The sequence below is a fragment of the Sturnira hondurensis genome, unplaced genomic scaffold (assembly GCF_014824575.4).
Source record: "Sturnira hondurensis isolate 20B ecotype Veracruz unplaced genomic scaffold, ASM1482457v3 Scaffold0002840, whole genome shotgun sequence".
NCBI lineage: Eukaryota > Metazoa > Chordata > Mammalia > Chiroptera > Phyllostomidae > Sturnira > Sturnira hondurensis.
Genome location: NW_028075471.1, coordinates 28,884,056 through 28,902,829, shown reverse-complemented (window position 1 = coordinate 28,902,829; position 18,774 = coordinate 28,884,056). Strand labels below are relative to the sequence as shown.

General features: G+C 40.4%; 1 protein-coding gene, 1 non-coding gene and 1 pseudogene across 4 annotated transcripts in view; all 3 read right to left on the bottom strand.

Annotated features, from left to right (window-relative positions):
• Positions 1-18,774, bottom strand: part of NT5C3A (5'-nucleotidase, cytosolic IIIA) — a 44,349-nt gene that overhangs the window by 21,069 nt on the left and 4,506 nt on the right. The window lies entirely within an intron of this gene.
• Positions 15,975-16,121, bottom strand: LOC118983709 (uncharacterized; annotated as a pseudogene).
• Positions 16,813-16,931, bottom strand: LOC118983699 (small nucleolar RNA SNORA32). The gene has a single exon (XR_005065767.1). It is a non-coding gene; the product is annotated as a small nucleolar RNA SNORA32 (small nucleolar RNA).

Genomic DNA, 18,774 nt, shown 5'->3' with positions numbered 1-18,774 from the left:
AGCAAAAACAAAGATGAAACAGTAACTACATTTTGGGAAAATGAAGAGCAAGTAAGGATCATCTCGTAAGTTTTTTATTGCAAATCATTCCTAAAGCTTATTGTTTAGATTACGGCTGGCGAAGCTGATTGCTGCATTTATGAATTTACACACAAATGTACAAACTGAAGAAAACCTATGGTTCTGATCTCAATGCATCCTTAACAATTCTATGCAAATATCTAACATTGACTAACTTAATTTTCAGAAACTCAAAGTTCTTGAACAACATGTATATCATTTTTACTTTCTTACATAAAAAAGTAATAGATTCTGTAGTTTAAACTTGTGAGAAAGAGCCCGGACTGTTGTGGCTCAGTGGACTGAATACTGGCTGGTGAACTGAAAGGCCGCTGGTTCAATTCCCAGTCAGGGCACATGCCTGGGTTGCGGGCCAGGTTCCCTGGTGTGGGATGCGCGAGAGGCAACCACACATTGTTTCTCTACTTCTCTGTCTCCCTCCCTTCCCCTCTCTCTAGAAATAAATAAAATAAATAAAGAGCAGTCATTCTTTAAAAAATTAATAAATAAACTACTGTAAAAGAAGAAATGATATTGTTGCAATAGGAAGGTCAAGTTCAAGAAAACTGAATGTAAGACAGTATCATAAATGAACGGAGTCTTTCTTAGCTCTCCTTTCAAATGCATTATGTTCTAATACTTCAAGATGCTTAGCACTGAAATTGTTTCCATTTTATATCTGAATCTTTGTGCCTGAAGTGGAACAAGATGAAAAACTCTGTTTTAATTTTGAACTCTTTCCACATTACACAGTTGGTATTCTGTCTGTTGAAAAGAAACAGCATTGTTTAGGATTGCTATTTTGGTATGGGTTATACTACAGATGGCAAAAAGATGATTTTGCTTAAGCTTTTATTTTATTATTGGTTTATTATATCCAATACATTTAAATAGAGAGTACAAAGACTTAACTTACTATGCCCTTTTTGATGTGCCAAATAAACTCATTTAAAAAAAGAATAAGGTAGAAAAAGGATGAAAAAAACAGTAAAAAGACTTACTAGAAATTATATGGAAGAGTAGTAGGTGATAACTTGAGTTTTAAATGTAAGGTTTTAAAAATGTTCATTGGTTTGAATAGAACCCAAAGAATATACTTTTGTACATTTTTAGGAATTCACATAAATTTCTCACTTTCAATTTCTGTGTATATTTGAAATTTTTCATGATAAAATATGGAAAATAGATTAATTTACTTCTAGTTCACTTTTTTACAGTGTGTTCATTCAAGAAACAACAAAAGATAGCCCTTAAAAAACTTCTTTGAAAATGAACTAGATGGAGTTAGTAAACCAAAATACTCAATTTAACCTTAGAAAAGCTTTGATGACATGTATTACATTCGACAATACACGTCACAGAACTTAGTCTTCTGAGGCTTTATGGACAAATTTTATAGTGGTGACCTCTTTCAAACTTTTAGACAATGGATGCCTCCTATGCTAGGCAGACTATTTAAAAACACATGAAAAGAAGGTAAGCGATTCAATTCTGTTCATGAAACTAATTGGCATAAAACCCTAATATAAGCTTGTCAAAAATAGCACAAAAAGAGGAAACATGTCTCACTTCAAGCATGAATACAGACATGAATCTTGAATAATAAGCAAATAACAAACGAAATCCAACGGTGCAATGGTCATCTAACAAGACTGCATCAAAGGTATTCTAACAACCAGCAGTCACCACAGAGGAAGGGTAGGCGCACAGGTGACTGCATGCGCTGCTCCATACTCTGCGGTATTTTCTAAATTGTCTGTAATGAATATATTGTACACCCAGAAGAAAACAAAGATTATTTTTAATTAAAGCTACATGTTCCAAAATATAAGGAAGTAAGACTCTATGATGCTGCTACATTTTGAAGGAAATGAACATGGCATGTGTTGTCACACTTATGAAGGTAAAGTAAAAATGATCTATTAGGGTGAAATCATGCCTGACTGTTTCTGCCTGCAGTAGTCTTTCCCATTCTATGGCTGGGAAGGAAAACTAAAGATTAAGAAATACACACTATTCAAACAGTATGCTATCTTCTTCTCCCACTCTGACTACAGCACGAGTCAAAATGCATAAAAGAGAAGTACAAATGAAGCTCCGTAAAACATTCCAAAGAATTAGTACACTGGTTGAAAGATGCCATGGGAAGGTTTGAAAAGGAGGGTCACATTTAGATGGCTCAAAATGGGACTAAAACAAAAAAAAAACACTTGGAAAAATACATTTCTAACATACTGCCATGGTTAAACTCATTTTATAAAGAGCCTTGGCAAATCAAGAAAAAGAACTCATACGACTCAGAAGAGAAGATAATAAATGGCCACTTATTTTTTTAAATATCTATCTATTTATTTATAAAGAGGGGAAAAAGAGGAGGAGAGTGATATCGATGTGCAAGAGAAACATGGATTGGTTGCCTCTTGCACGCCCCCAGCTGGGGACCTGGCCTGTAACCCAGGCATGTGACCTGACTGGGAATCAAACCTGCAAACCCCCCCTTCTGTCCATAGGCCTGTGCTCCACCAAGCCACACCAACCAGGGCTATTTTTAAAAGCTCAACTTCAAAAGTAATAGAAAAGTAATAGAAAGTAATAGAAATTACTTCAAAAGTAATAGAAATACTTAAAAATAACTACTATTTGGAAAGATGAGAAAAAAAAAATCCCTACTCCCAGGAAAACATGGACCTAGGGACTCGAATGTGCCACTGGTGGAAAGTAAACCGGTCCAGCCCTTCCAGAGGGTAACCTGACAGCACATTCGAAAGCCTTGGATTTGCGCTTGCCCCTTGACCTGCAGTTCCATCCAAACAGATGACCGAGGGTGGGCACAGCTGCTACAAGACTGTTCATGGATCTATTTATAGTAACAAAAAACAGGAAAATGTAAAGGTTCAAATATGAAGAACTGGCTAAGTAAATTATGATATCTGTATATGGTATAACAACATAAAGTAATATAATAGTTATTAAAATAAGTATAATTTACTACTAAGAAATAAATTAAGTGAATAATCTTATTAAAAACAATGTACAGTATGATCCAATTTGGGGAAAAATTATACTTAATGTTTACATGCATAGAGAAAGAAGGGAGTATGTTTATTCAAATATGGGGGGATTTAGAGAGGGTGTAAATCGTGGCTTACCTGTTTCCTTATATAGTTATTTTTATATCAGAAAAAAAGACTCAAGGGAGAAATGGACCTTACAATACATAAATAATTAAAATGGACAAATTCCTTTAAAAAAGCAGATCTTAATTCAGGTACTGATGGGTCCTTAATTATTAAAACTTCCCTAATGCCGAGGCACAGGCTTGGAAATCCCTGTGTATGGGTGGACCCAATGAGTGAATTTTTGAAAATCTACAGCAAATCACACAGTCTTTTTTGTTGTCAGTGTACCAGAGGGGGTTCAAAAGTGAGTCAAACACATATAGAAGCTTTATCCTTCACAGGAACCCATGTTTTTCACATAGTGTTAATGAACTTAAATTTCAGTAACTGAAAACAACATATATGTAAGTACACACGCCCAAGAGTGCGACCAGGACTGGTTTTCCGGTCTGCAGTGAGGACAGCAGGTGCAGAGGGGTTAGGCCCTGTTTTCTAGCCTAGATGCTCAGGTTAAAAATTGTTCCTGAAAGTTGAGTGTAATACAGCACATCTTCCTATCCCCAATCTTTTTAAAGTTAAGAAAGATTATCCTATAACTAGACATTCTGTGTTTATCTCCAAATCTGAGAGCTCAAAGAGAATACTGTTTACAGGTCATTTTTAAATGTGTTATTTAATTTGACCCCACAATGGGACAACATCATGTCTAGAAGAAAGTTGTGAAAAGAATAGTTTTGTTTATTAATAGAAGGGAGAAGGTAAGAGAATTAACATTTATTGAATAAGTACTATGTGGTAAATACTGTTTGGCACTCTATGTATATCACCTCTTTTTTAATCTTAATAATCCTAGTAGGTATTGAGAATAGTATACTGTTGAAATTATCCCTTAGTGCAATAAAAAATACAACACAGGCCTGGCCTGGTAGCTCAGTTGGCTACAGCATCAGCCCAATATGCCAAGGTTGCAGGTTCGATCCTAGGTCAGAGCACATACAAGAATCAACCAATGAACGTATCAATAAGTGGAACAGCAAATCAATCTCTCTTAAATCAATTAAAAAAATACAACACAAAGATGGATCATATTGTTTTTTTAAAAAAGATTTATTTATATATATTTTTATTTATTAGAGAGACAGGAAGGGAGGGAGAAAGAGAAAAAGAGAAACACTGATGGGAGAGAGAAACATCTATCAGATGCCTTTTGCACATGCCCAGACCTGGCAATGAACCCACAATCTAGGCATGTGCCCAGACCGGGAATTGAAATGCCAACCCTTTGCTTTTCAGGCTGATGCCCAATCACCTGAGCCACACCAATCAGGACTACAACATATTCTTAATATACCACCCTGAAGGAATCAAAGGGATAGACTTTTTAGATGAATCCTCTCCATTCAAACGAACTGGAAATGGAGGCTTAGAAAAGTAAGGTAACTTGCCTGAGGCTGAACCATTATCAGGCCCCACTGAGATGTGGACCAAACGCACACTACACTCTCCAACGTTATATAGCACACAAACTTATTCCCTTACAAGACTGCCTAGTGTTCAAACCACAGATTACATTACTTTTTAAAGAAAGAAAACACTGTATACCTTTACTGGATAAGCCAGAATACTTACAATATAGAGAATAACAGAACAATAATTATGGAACACTAGATAGGTTTTCCTATTCTACAAAACTAGGAATGAATGTGACAAAGTCATATCCATAGTACACGATTATGCACAAAGGACAAAAATAGAATAAAATATTTAATTAGCTTGGAAAGACAAAAAAATTAAAGATCAGCCACCCTGGCTGGTGTAGCTCAGTGGATTGAGCGCAGGCCTGCGAACCAGAGTACTGCGGTTCGATTCCCAGTCAGGGCACATGCCTGGGTTGCAGGCCAGTTCCTGGCAGGGGACACACCAGAGGCAACCATACATTGATATTTCTCTCCCTCTCTCCTTCCCGTTCCCTCTAAAGATAAATAAATAAAATATTTTTTTAAAAAAGCAAAAAATATAAAGATCAGCGACACTTTGCTAACAAAGTAATTCTCATCCCAACTGGGAAGTATGATTTACCAAAAAGCTTCAGAGACCTAGACTCAGACTGAATGCTGACCCTGCTGCTTACTGGTTGTTCCTAGGCAAAGTAACAGAAATCTACAATAACCAGTGGGACTGTGCTTAAAAAAGGCTTAAAAAAGGTACACATGCAGGGGGCACTTGGCGCAAAGTTTTCATTCCTTTCTCCTGGTTAGAGCAGAATCAGACATGGCCAAATTAACCCAAACGGGAATCCATTTCTAGTTGTTTTCTAGTCCTAGTCTCAGTGTAGCCCAGTGTTTTCTAAAGATAATTCAGTGGGTTTCTATTTTATAACACTTCAGTATTTGATACTATGCTTAGGTTCTCAATCTTTTCCTGTCTCCCTTCATTCGAATCAGTCCAGGGTCTTGTTCCCTTAGAACCTTATGCGTTTGACAGAGAAATCTAGGTAAGTTGACAAACTGTTCATGGGGGAAACTGTAGGAGTATGATTTTTTTGGATGGCAGTGCTCTGACTCAGGGTATTGGGGTGTGGTAGAGAGGGCTGTGCCATGGCAGGTTGTGGAGCAGATAAAGTGGGGGCAGGAAAGAGCTGGCGGAAGCCACAACACGTGACTCTACCTACTTCCACCTACTGATAGACAGGAACTTGCCAAACAACGTAAGCAATCCTCCCGTGAATTACTAAACCATTTTGTCAACTACTAGCACCTTGAAGATGAGGAAGACAAACAACAGGTATGGAAAAACAAAATAGGCAAACAGCATTTACAGCTGTACTGGCAGAACACTGTCCTACTTGCGTGAAACAAAAATTTTTCATGAAGGTCTTTTTTAAAAGAAAGGGTTTATTAGGCCACTGCTAGCAAGAAAAAGAAGATGGGTCCTGGGGTGTGGCGCCTACACCACCAGCATCCGTCCTGGAGTTGGCAAGAGTTTTCATACAACACGTAAGTGGTTCTGAAATAATTTACCGGCACATTAGCTACAGACAAAAGGGGCTGGGAGAAGCTGAAGCCCAGTGCAGGCTAGTCCTGGGATAGCTGCAGACACTCATATGAAAGAACTGTCTGCATTAGCTGTGGGTAGTAGATGGAAAATTCAAGAAGCAGAGGCTCCTGGCTATCTTCTCTTTTAGACAATCATGAAAATAGCCACCTGAAAATGAATCCAAAATTCCAATTTACACTCAGGAGTGTGGGCAGTCTTCTGTTGGTTTAGCCCTGTACTTGTTTCTTTTGGCTCTTCCTTCCACCTTCTGGCCTGCTGTCATTTGATTTAGGGCATCTTACCATTGTCTTCTTGTCAGGTCCTTTAAATTGTATGGAATGGTTTAAACAACACCAAGAAAGTAAACAAAAGCGCACAAACAAGAACGGTAACTTAAACAGCACAGCTCCACTGTGGCATAGCAAAGACAGAGGTCTGCCACCTGCTGACAAAAGCGGTAATTGTACAGACTTCCCTGATTGCCGTTTCAGGTAAGGTTCGCGACACTAGATTTCAAATTAATTATTATATCAAAGAAATAAGTTACAGCCTCTAATTTAAAAAAGAATAAAGGTGAAAAAGATTCAAGATTACGTTTATGCTTTTGATAAAAAATATTCCTTGATTATTTATTTAATCCTCAACTGAGGACATGCGTATCGATTTTTAGAGAGAGAGGGAAAGGAGGGAGGGAGGGAAACACTCATGTGAGAGAGAAACTGGGGCTGAACCTGCAAACCTGGGATGCGTCCTGACCAGGAATCAAACCTGCTAACTTTCAGTTTATGGGACAATGCTCTAACGGAGCCACACTGGCCAGGGCAAGGTTACTTATTATGCCTAACTCAGTAAGTGGACATACTGGGATGCCTGAATTATTTTAAATGAGCAACAAAATAGGAATCTGTGGAAATGATTCAACAGAAACTATAAGGAATGTCCAAACAAAGTTAAGGATAATCGAAAACGCTTCACAAAGGTCATAAGGGCCTATAGATTTCACTCTGTCATTCTGTGTCTCTCTTTCTGTTTAAAAATTTTTATTCATTGATTTGAGAAAGAGAAAGAGAAAGAGGGAGAGAGACACAGAGACAGAGACAGAGAGAAAACATCACTTTGTTGTTCCTCTTGATTTTTGTTTCACTTACTGATGCATCCATTGGTTGATTCCTGTGTGTGCCCTGACTGTACCCAGAACCTTGCCATATAGGGCGATGCTCTAACCAACTGACCTACCTGGCCAGGGTAATAATCCCTCCCTTTTCTCTCCTCTCTTTCTGCTGCTCCCATGGCAGTCCTTGATTTCATTACCTTTCATCCAGGCTTTAATTCATTTTTTAATCAAAGGTGGCAGACAATGCCACCCCAGTATATGCCTTTTTGGCCTAAGGATTATTTTCAGTTGATTATTCACAGAAACAGCAGACACAGGGAAGACTCAGAAAATACAGAAGTTACCTTTTGTAAAAATAAATAAATAAATTTATAAAGGAAATCTCCATTTGTAAGGGTGTCTTTTACTCTGTACCAGAAAGAGGACAATTAAATCACAGGTAATTCTTAATAGCGGAGAAGCACCACCTTACATCTGCATATGGACCTGTAGTCACCTCGCCATATTTTCCTCCCCCTCCCCTAACACACCTTCCCCATACCCTCTCTCTGGTTTTAACTGCACCTGTTACAATTCTAAATCACCTAGGAGAGATACTTATTTTCCCAAGGGTATCTCCCATGTGTATACGGACAAAACAAAAGGGGCGGTTCTGCGCAAAGTTTCCTCACAGGGTGATATGATTATAAATGCCTAACTGGGCAGGTCCAGGTCACGGCCCAACCTATAACTTCCTTAGTAAAAGGTTAATTTTTGCCTTAAGTGAGCCTTGTCTATTGTTCCGGTGCAAAGGTTAACACACCTTTGGAATACGTATAACCACCCTCAAGAGAGCACGTAAGGTTAGCTATGCTGTAACCCCCCCTTCACCTTGCTTTCTCCCACACTCATGTAATGCTCCTTACATTCCCTCCTTAACCCAGTTTGGCTCAAAGAAATTCTTATAAAAACTATTTACAGGTTTGGAGGTTTCTTACGTTGACATATACATGCTAATAAACTTCTGTTTTGTTAAAGAAAAAAAACACAGCCCAAAATGCCTTTGCTCATGCTAAACGGCCATGATACCAAACCTAGATTTAATACCTGATGTAACTGTAGTTCTAACCTCTCCCAGACAGAGTTTTTTTTAAATGGAGGTGATATTTATTTATTTAGATTTTATTTATTTTTAGAGAGAGGTAAAGAGAGGGAGAAAGAGAGGGAGAGAAACATCAATCAGCTGCCTCTTGCATGCTCCCAGTGGGGGACCTGGCCCAAAACCCAGACACGTGCCCTGATTGGGAACTGAACCAGCGACTTTTCAGTTGACAAGCTGATGCTCACTCAATCCACTGAGCCACACCAGCCAGGGTGAAACACAGTCTTAATCAACTGGGATAGAATTTTCTGGTTAAGTACCATGAGGTGATCTGTCATATAGGCCCTCTCCATCCACCACACAGAGAGGCAATCTATATAAAGACTCTCCCCCTTCTTTTCCCCTAAAGAAGAGGTACTACTGAAAAATAATTCTTCCTATAAGATTCTTCCATTTTTTACCACCCCTCATACAAGCCTTCAAAACTGGAAAAGTTGGAGTTCACACTGCCTGTCACTGCCAGACCCAACAAGTAGAGACAAGGATTGAATTTTTATGGGTACTTTATTCAGATGCCAGTGATGTGAGAAGATAGTCGGTTACGTACACTCAAAAACTGTATTAACATCTCATCTCAGGCCGACCATTATATAAGGAGAAGGTGAGGGGTTCGGAAAAAAGGTAACTGGGATAAGAGTTGCATTCCAGCATGATTTTCCTAGCACTTCAGCACAATTTTTCCAGTACTTCTTTATCTGTGGACCAACAATTCTTTATCTGCATCCCTCCCTGGGATCCAATGGCTCAGATACCTTCTCCGTCACTTGCAAACCCCCTGGTGCACAAAAGTCAAATTGCTCGGCTACCTTGTGGAGTCAGGTAGGTCATGCATTCCAGTTCTTGGAATAACAGCTTTCTAAATGTCTTAGTCACCTAAACCTAAGAAGTATGGCTGAAGCTAAAATCTTTAGCTCCTGAGTTCCCTTATCACCTTCTATTTGCTATATGGGATGCTGCTACATTCATGAATCACTTACTAAAGCCAATTAGATCTTCAAATGTACTCGGGTGAATTTTGTTTTTTTAGCAGTTATTTTTCTCTGGTTAGTCTGTCTTTTTTGTATGTATTTTTTTCTTTTTTTTTTTACCATCTATCCCCCTTATATTCTCTAGTCTGTCTTTTCTTTTAGGATTCCCAGGGGAGAATAGAAAGGTAGAGGGAAAATTATTTTCCTTTCCATCCACTCCTCACCTCCTGGTTCTAGTAATGTCACATTAATAGCACTTCAGTTACCACATTAATCATCCCAAAATGCACTCTAGGCCTGGGAGCACTGCCAACCATGGCAGGACTTCAACACTAGCACATGGGATCGGCTACTTCAAAGCATCAGGTCTGCCCACCTTTGTCGTGGTTTATCAAGTCAGCACTTGAGACAGTAAAAAAATCGCCCCATTGAGGGAGGGAATGCAGCTCATCCTCTTTGAATTAACGCAAATGAATAAAGTAAAGGCACCCTAAGGGCATTCAGGCTTTTAGCCAGAAAAGAAAATTTCTGGATAGATTAAAAATACTAGTGCCCAGGTCAAGTGTGGCTCCAGCTGAGTTTTTTTAATATATTTTATTGATTATCCCATTACAGTTGTTTTATTCCCCCCTTCATTCCCCTCCACCCTGCACACCCCTCCCCGACTCTTCCCCCCCTTTAGTTTATGACCATGTCTCAAGTTCTTTAGATTCTATATTTCCCCTACTATTCTTGCCCTCCCCCTATCTATTTTTTACCTACCATCTATGCTACTTATTTTCTGTATCTTCTCCCCCCTTCTCCTCCTCCCACTCCCCTGTTGCTAACCCTCCATGTGTTCTTCATTTCTATGGTTCTGCTCCTGATCTAGCTGTCTTCTTGGTTTGCTTTTGTTTTAGGTGTGGTTGTTAGTAACTGTGAGTTTGCTGTCCTTTCACTGTTCATATTTTTTATCTTCTTTTTCTTAGATAAGTCCCTTTAACATTTCATATAATAAGGGCTTGGTGATGATGAACTCCTTGAATTTGATCTTATCTGAGAAGCACTTTATCTGCCCATCCATTCTAAATGAAAGCTTTGCTGGATAGAGTAATCTTGGATGTAGGTCTTTGGATTTCATGACTTGGAATATTTCCTTCCAGCTCCTTCTTGCCTGTAAGGTCTCTTTTGAGAAATCCGCTGACAGTCTGATGGGTACTCCTTTGCAGGTGACTGTCCCCTTATCTCTTGCTGCTTCTAGGATTCTCTCCTTCATTTTGATCTTGGCTAATGTAATTATGATGTGCCTTGGTGTGTTCCTTCTTGGGTCCAACTCCTTTGGGACTCTCTGAGTTTCCTGGATTTCCTGGAAGTCTACTTTCCTTTGCCAGACTGGGGAAATTCTCCTTTATTATTTGTTCAAATAAGTTTTCCACTCGTGGCTGTTTCTTTTCCCCTTCTGGTACCCCTATAATTCGTATTTTGGAACATTTAAAGATGTCCTGGAGGTTCCTAATCCTCTCCTTATTTTTTTGAATTCTTGTAAGTTCACTTTTTCCTGTTTGGTCATTTTTTTGTTCCTTCTGGTCCACCCCCTTGATTTGAGTCCCTGTTTCCTTTCCATCACTATTGATTTCCTGTGCATTTCCTTTCATTGAAATTAGTTTAGCCTTCATATGTTCCTCTAGTTTGTGGCTAAAATCAACTAGTTCTGTGAGCATCCTGATCACCAGTGTCTTGAATTGTGCATCTGAGAGGTTCGCTATTTCCTGGTCACTTAGCGTTATCGGCTCTGGGGCTTTGAGTTCTTCTTGAGCCATATTTTGGACTGTTTGTGCCTGTTAGGTATGAGGAACAGAGCCCTAGGTGTTCACCAGGGCTGGGCAACCCAGTCGCTGGATTGTGACGCTGTATGTGGGGGTGAGGCCAAAGGAAAGCAATGGTGGGCACCCTTTGCTTCCTCTCAACGCCACCGCGGGCCGTGCACGATTTGTCCCACTGCTCTCGAATGTGCGACCGGGGTCAGCCACTGCTGGGTTCATTGCTGGCGGCTGTGCGGTCTGTCTCACTGCTCACTCCCGCCGTACCGAGCCCTCACTGGGTCCGTCCCACGCTACCCCAGCTGCCTGGGTGCCTGGGGTCCAGCGATCTTTCCTGCCCAACCCTGCTCCACTGCTGGCTCCGCCCCTCTTACCAGTCCGGTAGAATGGTTCGTTGTTGTTGGACTTCCGTATAGTTCAGTTTTCTGTTCTTTGGATGCATCTTTGATCGCCACACCTTTGTTGTATTCAAACTTGGTTGTGGGAGAAGGCACAGTGTTTCCACCTATGCCTCCATCTTGGCAGAAGTCTCCAGCTGAGTTTTTTTGTTTGTTTGTTTGTTTTCCTGGCACTTCTTTCTCTGTTGATCAACAATTCTTTATCTGCATCACTGATGTTCCTTCCCTGGAACACACTGGCTAAGATACCATCTCCATTACTTGCAGACCCCCTGGGGTGCCAGTTTGAATTGCTTGTCAACCTCCTGGGGTCTAGTACCTCATGCATTCCAGTTCCTGCAATAACAGCTTTCCACATACATATCAAGTATAAACTACAGGTAAAATCTTCAACTGTTGAGTTCCCCTTTCATAATCATGACTGCTACCCTTCAAATACCAGCATATCCATCAAATATTACCCAATCCCTTTGAAATCCACATAGCCTTTTATGGGTATCTCATATTTACAATCATTCACTCTAAAGTTCTCCAGCTGTTCAGCCAGTTGTGACACATCATTGTGAGAGCAGCTTCTATACCCCATTAGCATGTACAAAGGCAGTGGCCGTGTCTCAAGGACAATGTAAGATCTAGGTGTTTTAAGTGCAAATGGATATGTCTTTAGTCTTGACATAGCTAGAAGAACAAAGCTAGTTTGCATTTGTGTTCTTTACTGCTGTGGTACCAAGTGCTTAGACTAGTTGGAATGTTCTATTTTTCTTTCAGCTGACTAACTACCAGTAATATCAGATTATGTAGCTGTGTTTTACTTTGATCAAATATTAAGTCAATATATACTGAATAGCAACTGGTATGGAAAAAGAATAGGCACTATGGTGTGGTGTGTCAGACTGTGAATTACCCGATTAATACACCCCTCCCCTTCTTTCTTACTGATAGAATCTCAATTTTTTCAAAGGATGGCAATTTGCTCAACTAAAACTAAACTAAACTAAAATAAAAAGATCTCAGCTTCCCTTAGAGTTGGGGAGACCACGTGACACTGTTCTCTCCAATGACATGTAAGAAGAAAGTTCTGCTTTACTTGAAATAGGTTTCCTCCTTCCTGCTACCTGAAAAATAAGTATGTTGGCTAGGACTGCAACACTGTCTCACGACCATAAGAAAAGCTAAGAAAATGTCAAAGACTTCTGCCGTGATACCCTTGTATCCTCTAAGTAACACTAACAACTGCCTGCTTTTTGGACTTCTCATTAAATTACAAAAACAAAAATAAAATCTGTTTATTGGAGCCACTGTTTTGGGGTCTTCATTTACCTTAATCAAATGCAAGTAATAAAACAGAAAGACCAAGAAATATGTACCAGTTCAGATTCTTAATATACAACAGTAAATTATATAAGATAGTATATAGCCCTATCTGGTATAGCTCAGTGGATTGAGCGTGGGCTGTGAACCAAAGGGTTGCCAGTTCGGTTCTCAGTCAGGGCACATGCCTGGGTTGCAGGCAAGTTCCCAGCAGGGGACGCATGAGAGGCAACCATACATTGATGTTTCTCTTTCTCCCTCCCTTCCCCTCTAAAAATAAATAACTAAAATCTTTAAAAAATAATATAAGATACTATATAAATTGTTAAATTTTGAGGAAATCATCAGGAAGAGCCACAGGAGATCAGGGAATATGCTTCGTAAAACAAAACAAAAATTCAACACATTAAGTAACCATATAATGGATTCGTATCTCTAAAAAAAAAGAATTCTACAGAGGTTCTAAAAGGTCATAAATCTGAGCAGTGTTATAAATCCCATAAATGCTGAGCTACGGAGATATTTTAAAATGCCGAAGCATCAATCCACTTTTCAGTGTAAGAAACATTCAAACCCGTAGAGAACTCTGGTGAGTTTGAGCCAAACTGACAGACAACTGCGGAGAAGCAACAGCCCGACGGACTGAGAAGTGCCCAGGGCAAAGGCAGTTTGGCACCTTACTTTATGCATCAGAGTCAAAGGAGGGGCCCTAGGGGGCACATGAAGCCCACTGGTGATGGACTAGGGAGGTGGGAGAGAGCACAGAGGGAAAACCTCTGGGATGGGATGAAAGGTAAAACCGAACTTTTACTTAATAAATTGTAATTTCAGACCAGCCTTTGAGTTTGTCAGGTTAACGTGGCCCCTTTTATTTCACACACTAAAGCAGTTACGTCTTGGTTTTCCCCTTCCTTTTTCTAAGTATAGATTCAATACTTGCCTCTTACTCAGTTACAGTGTCCAGACAACATCTGATACTACCTTACAACAGAAGAAAGGGGGAAGTTTTTGTTGTAAGTTTCCTTCCAGGAAGGAAACACACTATACTAAAGTTTAAGAAACAGCACCAACTATTTAGGGAGTGACCCTGGATGTTCACAAGGCAACCATAAATTGCTGAGATGTGGTTAAAATTAGAAACGACAATTTTAACTGGTTGGGGAGCTTTTAAAGACAACTCCATCTCCCCTACCCTGTGGTCCAAATAAGTCCCACTCTCCTTGTTGCTCTTTAGGGGATGACGTTAAGACTATACATTTGTTCTGGTTTTGTGCTTGCATTTTATTGCATTCGACAGATACCTGTATTCAGGGAGAATTTAATAAAGGGCATGAGAAGAACTGAATAAGATTATACAATCTCATCTTTTTAAAAAAGATTTGTTTCCTATTACAGAAAAAATAAGTAACTTGTTGGTAAGTAAAAGAAACAGCCCCCCGCAAAAAACCAGAAGTAGAATACGCCCATATTTTGCTGTATATAATGTACACTTTTTTGCCCAAATTTTTGAGGGAAAAATTGGGATGTGCATTACACATGGGTATAACGACTACATACCATGGGCATGATAATCTTGTGTATAACGCACACAAAACGTGGGTGTGCATTACATGTGGTAAAATACGGTAATCTAGTAATGCAGGAGAAATTAGTGGGGGTTCAGAATGAGTCATCCAAGATGTGCCTCTATAGGGGTCAAGAGAAGATCAGAGATAACCTCTGACCTATCTGTAGGGCAGGTCAAACTTCTATTTACTTAACATCTGCTCTTATCACCCTGCAATGCAGCCCCCAAGGCACCTTAACTCACCCCCAGCTCAGAATGTCTCAGATACCCACTTTCCCTTTGTGTCTCTGAACCTCTCTGCACACAAGGTCCCTGGCTATCTCATGTCTGTGGGGTTCCCATACATATGTATTAAATTTAGTTATTTTCTCTCTTTTTTTTTCCCAGGGGACAGCGTGAACTCAGTCCCTTACTGTTACAGAACAGACCTGGGGTGGGAGAGGGGGGTGAATGATACACCATTACTGAATGAACCCACTCGTGTGCTCTGGGGGTCTCCCCCCATTACTAGGTTCATCTTGCCCACCACCAGGGAAAAAACAACTCTCAGTGCCAGAGACTGGTGAAAAGGAGAGGGATTATTATTTATTTAAAAAGTTATATAGACTTAGAGTAATAACTTAATGTCTTCATTAAAAATACTGAAGTCCTTCAGAATGCCCACAACCACACAGTCCTTCCTTCTCCCTCTACCCAGTCCAGGGTACCATATCTCAGGAGAAGAAGCAGAAGCCCGTGGTACAGGCTCCTGGCACCATCAGTTGTGTCACTGCCACCATCTCCAGTTAATCCAAAACCATGTGGCACCTTCTCATGGCCCATCAGCAAGAGTCCTTTCACCCATTTCCTTCAAGGCAAAGTCTCTCCTGCTTCCTAAGCCATATGGCAAAAAAGAGAGTATCCTAAAGCTGAATGGTCCTAACTTTCGCCAAAGCCACGTGGTCCCAACCAAAAAGCTGAGCATGGCTGCCAGCCTGAGTTTAAATCCCAGCACCCATCTTCCTCTGCAGCCCTATTGCTGACTCCTCCCACAATCAGTTACACCTGCCAGCATTCCCTATTCTTCCAGCTTTACTGGGCTGCCACACTAAGTCTGGGTAGGTGTGGCCTCACGGCATGGAGGCAATCATCTCCAAGCTCTCACGCAACCTGGGGGAGTGGCTTCCTAGTTACATCTTGGATTGAAGTCACCCCCATCCCCCTGGCTCGAAGCATGGCCACAGCTATTCAACATATCTATGAAACCAGTTAAAGGTTGCAGATATATTAAATGACCATTCTAGAGATTATCTGCAAAACAGTTGCTATTCAAAGCAATTCTCAATGGCCCTGCTCCATGCATCCCATCTCCCAGCTCAGACTTGTGGGTTGAGGACATCCTATACATATTTTTCTAATATTTCCTGGACACCCTGAGTTCTAGACAAGTCCCATTACAAATCCCCATTCGGGGGGGTCCCCCTTTGGCTGCACCCTGTTCCATTAGAACCACAAATTATGCTGTTTAATTTTCCACTTTGGGGGAAATCCCAGGGCTCAGCAATGGATAAGTGTCACCCCAGGAAAATCACCTTTGTGACCAAGGTATCTCCCCTGCCAGGTAAGTGAGCTTATCTTCTCTTGTAATCTTGTCACATCTGTTTGATTATTAGGACAGCCAGAAGAACCTTGAGGGTAAAGTTTCTTCCTTCCCACATTAGGAAAGCAGTTGGTAGGTAAAATTAGGAAAAAGGAGCAATTTAATAGGAGAAATTGGGTCACGTGGGCAGAAATACAAAATTAAGTAGGTAGAGGCAGGTACTGCAAGGCTGAAAGTAGTAAAACATAATGTAAATAAGAATTTGCAGAAATAAGCAACTGTAAGTCAATGAGTATACACTTGTTATGAGGGAAGGATGTCCCTTATTCTTTTCCAAAGACATCTGTGCACCTGTGTTCTTTATCCTCTGCTTTCTTATCTCCTCTGCAACTTGGAGGAATTATTTAAGAAATTTCACATGTTCTGAGTCCTTCGTTTCCTCATGAGTTTGAGTCTTTTATGCTCAATCCAGTCAGGTGCCAAGACAGTAGGTCCTACATAATAGGAATACAGATGATCATGTGTTGACAAACTATTTGGTCAGCAGCACCCTAGAAGGACTAGCTGGACAAAGGACATCTGGAAGATTCTAGAAATCTAAGACAGCCATTACAAAATCTCACCAATTACCAGTGGCTACTATGAAAATCACATACAGCTTACGTTGTGCTTACATTGGACAGTGCTGATCTAGGCAATGAAAATAAGTAAGGGTTAATCAAATTTCCCCAACAGGCTGAATGCTAGCAATGAAGCAGAAAGAAAACCTAGTGGGAAAATGTTTCGTGGTCATGTCCAAGGCAAATGAGAAACTGCAGGTTCATAGTAGACAATTACATTGTCTTTAACTAGGGAGTTTAGAATATTCCTTTCAAATATGTATATTTTTCTTTCTGAGAATTTTTATGAGTTTACTTGAGCAAAGCTGATGACATGCTGGGAACCAAGATCTCAAATGCTCAGCTACTTTTTTCCTTTGATTAATGTATTGGCTAGATCAGATTTATTATTTTTTTAAATCTCAGAAGGCACAAGCAAGGTATCAATCCCTTACTCCTATGTAACACAGCAGTCCTCATATAATGCTGCACAAGAGGATATAATGTGTATTTTATTAATAAACTCAAGTGATTTTACAGTCATTTTTAATGCGAATTCAGTGATACAGAGGGTTTGCAGAAAATGTAATACTTTTAAAAAATATTTTATTTATTTATTTTCAGAAGGAGGGGAAGGGAAGGAGAGAAGGAGAGAAATATCAATGTGTGGTTGCCTCTCATGTGTCCCCTGCTGGGAACTGGCCTGCAACCCAGGCATGTGCCCTGACTGGGAATCAAACTACGATCCTTTGCTTCACAGGCCCGCGCTCAATCCACTGAGCTACACCAGCCAGAGCAAAAATGTAATACTTTTGAGTCTTCATTTTCTTTAAGGTGGGCTCAGTTTCTTCTTATAAGAGATAAAATACATCTGGCCTTCTGAAGGCTGAGTGGTCTCCTTTTATTTGAGTGCTACACATTAACTGGGCAAGGATAACTTTTGAGGGAAAAAAAAAGACATAGAAAATGAGAAAAGGATGACATATGCTCATCAAATAACAACAACAAAAACCCCAAACCACATGTACTTGCGAACCTCTCTTGGAACAAACAGACAAACAGGCGCGCTACTCTGCGAAGGCGGCCATTGACAGATACCAGGCTGGGTGGTGTAAGTGGCTGATATTTATTTTGTCACAGTTCTGGAGGCCGGAAGGCCAAGGTCAGTTGGTGGGGTTGGTTTTCTCTGAGGCCCTTCTCCTCGGCTTGTGGGCAGCGACCCGCTTGCAGCCTCTTTCATGAAGTCATCCTTCTGTGCACAAATGACCCTGGCTTCCCTTCCTCTCCTTACAAGGACACGGTAATGTTGAATCACGGATGCTTCCTAACAACCTCATTTCAATTTTATCTCCTCTCCGAAGGCCTTGTGGAGCTCCAAGTAGGCTCGCATTCTGATGTAGCAGGGGGTGGGACGTCAACATTTGAATTTTGGGAGATACAGTTCAGTTCCTAACAAAAGGGGACAACTAAAAGTTTTCATAGAATGTTAGGCTGTAAGAGGATATTAAATTCTGAACCTGCCTGTCGAGGTTCAACCCAGGAACCAATATGACGGGCATCACACTTAAGGTGAGGGGAGGAGACCCCCATGCATACTCTGTAATAAGGAAAGGGAGAGAGTTGGTTTCATGACTCTTAGGCCCTCACCCATTTAAAGAATAAAAAAGGGTGAAAAAAGTGAAGGAAGATGCATCTGTGAAGAGCTGTTCCAAGGGGGTGGTTTCTTAAGATGAACTTCACAGCAGGCTGGCAAGAAGGGCCTTTGGAGGGGTCACTTGGAGAACTTAAAATATGTTTGCTGTGGAGGACTGATTTGTGAGCCATGCTACAGAAAGACATGCAGAGGCTCTATTGTACTGTGTCGTGAAGAGCTCCCTATTTTTAGTGTGTGCGGTTTTTTTTTTAAGATTTTATTTACTTAGAGAAAGCAGAAGGGAGGGAGAAAGAGAGGGAGAGAAAGATCAATGTGAGAGATACATCAATTGGTTGCCTCTCACATGCCCTCAACTTGGGAACCTGGCCTGCAACCCAGGCATATACCCTGACTGGGATTTGAACCTGCGACCTTTTGGTTTGTAGGCCA